Below are 6000 nucleotides of genomic sequence, written 5' to 3'. Positions count from 1 at the left end.
CCAAATCAGTGATCGCAGACCATCCCCTCCTTAAGACCCTTCCTAAGCCATGAGTGCTGCATGCCTTTCTCAACCACTTCCCACCACGCCTCCCTGTCTGTTCCCACCCTCACTGCATTGTGTCAACACAGCGCCCAGACCAATCTCACTTGCATCAACGGTCAACACCATCCTGGCCCACATCAAAAGTCACCAATGAAGGTGCCTCGTCTACACATTTCCTCACAGTGTCATATTCCATCTGACACTCCGTAGTCCAATCAAACATCACATGTTTCTTCAGCAAACTCCTCCTGTGAACCTTTTTCTCCACATAGTTGGGGATAAACTTTACATAATATTCTGCTATCCCCAAAAAACAATCACAGCTGTTCCTTGGACACTGGGACAGGCGACGCATTAAGTACATTCAACAATTCATCTAATGCCCCTCTCACCAATGGTATGCCACAGGCAGCTGACACTACGCACCTTAATTTTACACTTTGGCATATTTACCGTGAATCCCTTCTCATGCCGCACTCTCAACACTGCATGCACCTTTTGATCATGTTAGTCCTCACTCCTCCCCCAAACCAAAATGTCATCCGAGAAACAATTTACCCCCAACAAACCACCAAACAACTCCTGCATCAAACATTGAAAAACAACCACTGCAGATGCCAGACCAAAGAGCATCCTGCGGAACATATACGCCCCAGAAGGCATGACAAAAGATGTAAAATGGCAAGATGACTTGTGCAGCTCAATTGGGTGATAGGCCGAAGACAAGGCTAAGGTCGCAAACTACAATGCCTTTTCCATGGTCAACAGCCGATAACTCCATGCATGTGCCACCATCATACTTTCTGCCCAATGCCTTCCCACTAGTAACCTCCTGCGCCAAGATCCCTGAATTCAATTCCTTAGTATGGAATGGGTCCGTTATGCAACTAACATATGCCCTTTCAGTAAGAGAAACACGCGTCTTTCATCGCGTCTGAGCCTGCATAACAGGATCTCTGCCAAGCAACCCTCACCCCCTGCAGGAATGCTTGTCTCGGATCACAAGGCAAAGCACACCATATTGTACTTGCCCCTCGCTGCCTGCAACCAGCTCAGCACCATAAACATCTGCACCAACGCTTTGCAGGCTGCAACCAAGGGTCTCACACCAACAGTATGAGACTAGATCTACATAACTCTCCTTCACACACAAAAACCTTTGTGGTACAAAGTAGATCGCCCATAGCCAAGGTCAGAATAGACATAACCACTCACTAGTCTAAATACATCCATGACTTGACCAACTCTAACACCCTGAACTCCATGCCCTTCTCTAAGGATACCCTCGTTCGCCCTGCTTCCTCAGACAACCGAAGTTCCGCTGAGCCAGATGCTCCCGTAGCTGACAGCTCCAAATGTGATTTCTGAGCTTGCATTTGCTAATGCCTAATGTGCCTCTCTCTCAGCCTGCTGCCTTTACAAGTGATACCTTCATCCCTTAACCCCAGGGACTGGCCAAACCCATGCCTGCCTTCAGAAAGATACTGTATGGCAACTTTGACGCAACACACCCCCTTAAAGGAACTCATCAATGCTAGATCTTTCCTAGCCCATGCACTCGACATAGCCAATCTCATCACCAATAATCTGACTTAATAGCCATTACAGAAACATGGCTGCAAACTGCTGCTGGCCCAGCCCTTTCCCAAGCCATCTCGGACAGTTATAACATTACTAGAAGGTATCGGGTAATAATGTCCCCATACATGTCGCCAGGAAAAGCCATTGGCGACATTATATATGGTGACAATATGAATGGGGATGGATTTCAGGGATGTCCCCTGCTCCCCTTGTAAAAATAAAATTAAAAAATCAGGGGTTGCGGGGCTGTCCCACACATGTTCAATGTAACAATGTATCTGCCAAAAAAAGGAGACATTTTTGCGGGGACATTATTAAATGTAATATATTAGAAACAATAGATTAACCCCCAAAGGTGGAAGAGTGGCCATCACAGCAAAAAAACACAACCATCAAAGAAATCTCCAACCAAACCTTCCATTCAGGGGAACTACTCTCAACCAAATTGTCCCTATCTGACAACGATACCCTAACTCTCCCCTTAATATACAGACTGCCATTTCATATCATTTGAGGAAGACATCTCTCAGCTCCTCTCACACAGCACAAAGCTTTCTTCCAGAATCATCCTCCTGGGAGATTTTAACTTGGGATTCAATTATCTCACTGACAACAATGCTCTCTCCGTAGCCAACTTCATTGTATTAGGCCTTATCCAGCACATCACACGCCCTACTCACAACAAAGATCGTACGCTAGGCTGGTTGGCAGATGCTAACTGCAACAGCAACATTCTCTACAATGCGCCATCCCCATGGTCTGACCATAATGTAATCGCGTTTACTATCCCTAAACACAAACAAATGTGTGCCACACCCCAACCGGCACCCGCCACCCTCTTAAAGAATGCCCGAAATATCACATCAGCTAATATGCTCCAGCTGCTGCAACCACTAACGACTCACTCCACCGAGGATCCGTCCACCATGGTAGATCTATACAGTTATACCCTACTACTGGCCATTGACAAGGTAGCACCCTTGATCAAATGTAAATCTAAACCAGTAGTGCACTTGAACTCTTGGTATACCTCCAACCTCAAAGCATTAGGCGTCACAAAGTGAGCAGCTGAATCCACATGAAAAAAGTCTCCCTTAGTTGACAATAAAGAGCTCTTCACCATAGCCTCCAAAATGTATAAACAGGTCATAGTCCAAGCTAAAACTCGGACTTACAACAAGCAAATTGAAAACGTAAACTCAAGTACTAGAGAGCTCTTCGCCTTTTTGCGAGAACTCGAATCTCCACCCCCTCCTCCCCCCAGGTTGCTGCATTAAAGACACCACTTGGTGCTCCAATATCCAAAAGGCACTCTTGGATAAAATCTTGGTACTACAAACCAAAATTGCATCAAAAAAGAAATAGCTTGTACCCACTGGGGCCCCAGCCGAGACCCTTCCCTCCTTACCTTCACCTCCCTTCCCCACTCACTGGTTCGAGTTTACTCACGTCTCTACCTCAGAAGTCACAAATATCATCAAAGGCCTGAAGCCATCCAGATGCCACTGTGACATTGGCCCAGCCTCACTCATAAAAGACTGTGTAGTAGAGCTAGCCCCTTTTATCATATTGCTTATCAACAATTCCTTGACCTCTGGCATCGTTCCTGACAACCTTAAAGATGCTTGGGTCCTTCCACTCATTAGGAAACCCATGTTAGACCCAAACACCACCACCAACTACCGCCCTACCACAACAGTCCTATTCCTACTCAAAATGCTAGACAGAGTAGCATACTTGAAAATCTAACAATATCTGGAAACTAACTACCTCCCTGCACTCCGCCAAGGCGGTTTCCGCAATGGTCACAGAACAGATTCAGCACTCCTTGATCTCAAAATCCAAATGGATGAGATCATAGACAACGGTAACTTAGCCCTCCTCCTCCTACTGGACCTCTCTGCTGCCTTTGATTTGGTAGACCACAAAATCCTCTGCCAACACATCTCATCAGCGGCCAGCTTCTCCACCAAAGCAACAGCCTGAATCAAATCCATCCCATCAAACAGAGGGTTTTTTCTGCCACCGCCGCTGCCCCACCAGCCCCAGCCACTTGCAGAGTTCCCCAAAGCTCTTGTGTCTCCCCAACACTATACAATATCTTCACAAAGCCCCTCTTTGACCTCCTTGACACCATCGGTACCTCTTACACTAATAACGCTGATGACACCCAGATCCTCCTTCCCATTTCAGGCTCCTACAAGACTGATTCCAAAGAACTGAGCAAAATCTACCACGCTATCCAGGCTTGGATGGCTCAACACTCTTAGTTTGAATGATGAGAAAAAGGAACTGCTCCTTATTGGAAAACAAACTTAACAGCACCTACGAATCCTTCATCATTGACGGCAACACTGGGGTCTACGTGGATTCATTGCCATCACTAACTAGACATGTAAACGCTGTCGCCTCTGCCGCAGCATACACCCCTAAACTCATCAATGCCTGCAGACCCTTCCTGTCTACAGACAGCTGCGTCACAATCGACAGAGCCCTCATTTTGTCCAGACTCGATTACTGCAATGCCCTCTTTGCAGGTTCCACCACTTGTAATATTAACATATTACAGATCTTACAAATTAATGCCCTAAGAGCAGCACTGAACATTTCAAAATATGACCACATTTCCTCTGCTAGACAGAACGCCCACTGGTTGCCGGTTCCGGAACGCATTCTGTTGAAAACATTATTGCTTACACACAAAAGTCTTTCAAATACTACATCTAAATATCTGGAAAATAAATTCTACAAATCACAATCTAATAGACCGACCCGTGCTGCCTACTCGCACCTTCTGAAGATGCCCAGATTTAAATTGCAAAATGCAGGGGTGTTCCAGCTTCCGGGTAATAGCTGCTAAACACTGGAAGGCCCATTGCCATCAATCAGATCAGAACCATCCTTCTGGTCCTTCCGGAAAGGCCTTAAAACTTGGCTCTTCACCCAAGAACTCCTAAACTGTAAATAATCTATGGCTTAGCACCAAATTATACTATGCATGTAACTCGCTCATGTATCTAAGTAATGGCACTTCCCTTCCACCTGTACCATTATATTGACTGCACCAAATCCAGACTATGTGTGTAAAATTGTGCATGTCTCCAAGTACTGGTATTTTCCATCCAACTCTACTCACTGCAACCCGCGCCCAGATACCTACGGATTAGGCTTGCTTTACAAATGAATAAATAAACACATTTATATTGAGAAGAGGATGCCTGTCCACTGTGAGGAACCCGAGGAGGTCCTCACTTCATTCTCTTCAACATCCTCTACTCAGGTGGCCAGGGAAGGGCCATCGCTTTTGGATCCCAACGCTGGGGGTGGAGTTACGAGGGAGGATCACCTGGCTATGGGAGATTTGGAGAGTGGTAGGGAGATACCCTTAGGTGAGACACAGTATCCCCCATTTCCATTCCATAATGAACCCATAATCCCAGATTAATTTATGGGATGTTGTTACCCCTTTCCCTCTGGCCAGGATAACACCAGAAGATAGTATCAGTCTAAAAACACCAGGAAGACTGTCTTCCTGGTGAAGAGGAGTAGGTTCAAGAGTCAGACATGGTATCCCCCTTTGCTGGTGAGAACCAACCTTACCCTCCCCCTTCCTTTATAGGTGGTTTAAACCCTCTCCCCTCACTTTTCCTCATTCAGACCATTATAGAACTGTGATGAGTAAGAGGTTACTAAAAGTAGTGAACACTAACTGGTAATTTCACTACTCTAGTCAGGCAAGTGAAACTAAGTGTTCAGACCTGCAACCTGTTAAATGGTTGCAGGTGTATAAAAAGATTCAGAAGCAGAAGAGAAGAGAGGGGACCAGTTGGGCCGGAGAGTGTGGCCATCCGAGGTCGAGCGGGCAGAGTGTGGGCCGGTGAAAAGGACACTGACAGCAGAGAAGCCAGGCAGATGCCGAGGCCTTTGCGGACCGCAAGAGGGTCTGGAGCTGTGCAAAGCCCATTGCCTTGTGTTCCCCATTGGGAGTTTGGAACACAAAGATGTCGCAGGCCGCTGCAGGTAGAACTGGTGGGGGTGACTGCTGCTTGCCAGAGCTCCTCAGAAGTGAGAGAAGAGCTTGCGAAAAACCCAGAAGCGAGACCAGAGCACACAGAGGAGTGGCCGCACACCAGTGTGTGACAGGGAAGGTTCACTCAGACCGGGGCACTCCAAGGGAATGGTGTGGGTTGCAGCGAATGCCAAACAAGCAAGTAATGTGTTTTGAATACTGCCAAATGGGTTGGATAACCAAATATGAACTATTGTATACCGAACAAGTTGAAAAACACAATACGTTTTGAATGCCGAATTAAAGAAAAAGGATATGGGAGTATTAAATGAATTAAACTGACAGTGAAGTGCAATTGCGAATGA

Source organism: Ambystoma mexicanum, chromosome 5q, assembly GCF_040938575.1.
Source record: "Ambystoma mexicanum isolate Mex_15411 chromosome 5q, UKY_AmexF1_1, whole genome shotgun sequence".
NCBI classification, from domain to species: Eukaryota; Metazoa; Chordata; class Amphibia; order Caudata; family Ambystomatidae; genus Ambystoma; species Ambystoma mexicanum.
The sequence above is the reverse complement of the archived record's forward strand: the minus strand, read 5'-3'. Positions refer to the sequence as shown.